General features: G+C 37.2%; 1 protein-coding gene across 3 annotated transcripts in view; it reads right to left on the bottom strand.

Annotated features, from left to right (window-relative positions):
- The window catches only part of ACTR3B (ARP3 actin related protein 3 homolog B), a 49998-nt gene that overhangs the window by 43447 nt on the left and 3684 nt on the right, over positions 1–2867 (bottom strand). The window contains exon 2 of one of the 3 annotated variants that reach the window (XM_019508141.1): positions 1157–1248. The exons of the other annotated variants lie outside the window; for them this stretch is intronic. The gene's annotated coding sequence lies outside the window, so the exon portion shown is untranslated. The remainder of the gene's footprint in view (positions 1–1156; positions 1249–2867) is intronic. 3 annotated transcript variants of the gene reach the window in all.

Genomic DNA, 2867 nt, shown 5'->3' with positions numbered 1-2867 from the left:
AACAAAGGATAACAGAAAGGTATTCAATTAACCCTTTAAAAGTAACAGGACAACACAAAAGGTAAGGTCCTTATTGAACAAGGAAGGGAAGCTAACAATGAACAATAAGGGGTCTCTAAAGCCTTTTTTACTTTAGTCCTCACAAAAAGGTCAACTATCAGCTAACAGGCGCAGTTAGAAGTATGAACAGGGAGAAGGCACGCAGTCGTGAGCAGGGAAAGAAGAAGGTAAGGTTTACTAAAATCGAATAGTTGTTTTCAAATGAGCAGGTCCTAATGAAATTCATTGTAGAGTACCCAAATAATTGGCTTAAATAATTGCTGAGCTATTGGCTATTATCTCTGTTCAATACCTTTATTAATAATTTGGAGGGAAGAACTGAGTGTGCATTTAAGAAATCTGTAGATGACACCAAATTGGATGGGGTAGCAAACACTTTAGAAAATAGGATTAGAATGCAAAATGACCCTAACAAATTGTAAAGATGGTCTGAAATAAAATGGAGTAAAATGCAATGGGGACAAGTACAAAGTATTGCAGTTAGGAAGGAGAAATGCACAAATACAAAGAACGGAAACTAGCTACCCTTCAGTACTGCACAAAAGGACAGAAAGCCACGTATGAGTCAACCAGGTAGTACTGAAAACAAATAAAAAACAAGCAAGAACCACTAACCACATACTGGGATGTATTAACAAAAGGGCCATATGTAGGCCATGGGGATTGATACTTCCACTGTATTCAGAAAAGGCGAGGGCTCACTTAGAGCATTGGGTCCAGTTTTAGATATCGCACTTCAAGAAAAGTGTGAACACATGGAGGAGGAGTACAGAGGAGAGCAAAAAATAGAGGTTTAAAAAGTATCATATATGAAGAACTGGAGAAGTTAGGATGATTTCTTCCAGGGAAGAGGCAAAAGGGAAGACTTGATAACAGTCCTGAGTCAAACAAACAAACAAAAAAAGGTTGTTAGAGAGAGAAGAGGTAAACGGCTGGACTGAGTGTCCAAAGAGACAGGACAGGCAATAATAAACTTAAATTGCAATAAGGGAGGTTAAAGTTAGCTATAAAAATAACTTTCTAACTATGAGGCTAGTTCCTAGTGAGAATATGAGATCTCCATCATTACATGTGCTACAGTACAGGCTAAATAAACCTGGCATGGTTTAGATAGAGATGATCTTGGACGAGGTTGGACTAGACCTCAAATTCCAGCCTTATTTGTCTGAGATGGGATCCTACTGGAAACTATACAAATGATAAAACTAAGAGAGTAAAAGATTAGTATAAAAAAAAGATGAACCAACACGTTCAAACGGGTCATTAATCATTGGAACAGATTACCTAGAGAGGTTATATAAATCTCCAACCTTGGAAATTTCTAAGAACAGGTTAGACAAACACTTGAACAAAACAGTCCAACATTGAGCAGGCACTTGGACTAGATGACCTTCAGATGTCCTTGCCAGCCTCACTTTTCTAAGGTTACAAACAAACGAGGGGACAAAAAATTCTCTGTTGCATGTAACTGTGTGCATAGGTGCATATGTAAATCAATTTGACTACTTCTGACATGGGGTTAATCAATTCATCTCCTGTATAAGAAAAGAGAAAAAATGTAGTAATAGGAAAACATTAATTCTTTTCAATTTCTGTGACTTTATAGTCACAAAAAAAGAAGAAAGATATAGCAAACTGATATATCAAACCGATTTTTTAAACTGACTATAATTCTAGTTGATTTCATACCTTGAATATTCAAATTTGACACTAGAAATTGGCTGGTTGGAGCATACCTGTAGCTATGTAACCTAGAAGCACAAGGGCACAAACCCTGATGGGGGCTCTAGTAACCCCAAAACACAGCTCTCCATGTTTGCACTGTGCAAGTTGCAGAATCTCCTAGTTCTGACTCCTCCTTGGTTCAAATCTTTGTGACTCTAAAAGTTTTTACAGTTTTAAACAAATTCTAGAGTGTGCAACAGATATGAAGTGTTACTTAATGCCAAAAGCCATGTAAATAACCTGGTTAGAAAAACTTCTCCAGGAAGAAAAAAAAATTGACAGCTAAAACACCAACTAAATGACTAGTGTTACCATTAAAGCACCAATGATGACAGCATGCCATAAATAGAAGAGCACTGCATTGTTTTTAAGTATGGCTGAGAAACCTGCAATGAGACAGCTCCATGATGATGTGCAAAGTAGGAAGGCACTTGTGAAAACTATGGAAATTAAAATATCCCTTGCCGCACAAAATTAAATTAATATGAGTATGAAATTTCCATGGACGTTGAGAGATGATCAACACTATATCTCCACTTCAGGAGAACCTGAAAAAAGAGTAGTTCAAATACAAGTACATAAATTTTAAAGAAAAATAACAACGTTGAAGTGTTATGGGTGTTCACAGTTTATCTTAGAGTGGCAGCTGCTACTCCAAGACTGAAAGGTGCATCTGATTTTCCATTTTAAGTACATTTTTATCACACTGTTGTCTACAACTATGCACAGGCAGTGGGATAGGTGCTTCAAAACTGATCAATGAAGTCAAGCAAAAGTAGATCTTTATCAAAAGTAAAGAGAATTCCTGAATTCTCACATCCTAAAGTGCTCCCCAGTGCCTAAACACACACAGAAGAAAATTAAAAACAAATTTGAAAAAAACCCTTTGTTTAATGGGACCACTTCATAGAACCCTAGTTATGACCAGGGAGCTGGGTTTTCAATTTGCCACGAAAAAACACAGTAAAACCCAGATTTTCTCATTTTGAGGAGAAAAACCCAGATTTTCCCCTTTAAAGGAGAAAAACATGGGAAACAATGGATTTCCCCTTGCAGGCTGGCAGAGCTCCAGCCTGCAAGGG

This window comes from Gavialis gangeticus, unplaced genomic scaffold (assembly GCF_001723915.1).
Source record: "Gavialis gangeticus isolate Ggan-Ray unplaced genomic scaffold, GavGan_comp1, whole genome shotgun sequence".
Taxonomy (NCBI): domain Eukaryota; kingdom Metazoa; phylum Chordata; order Crocodylia; family Gavialidae; genus Gavialis; species Gavialis gangeticus.
The sequence above is the reverse complement of the archived record's forward strand: the minus strand, read 5'-3'. Positions and strand labels throughout refer to the sequence as shown.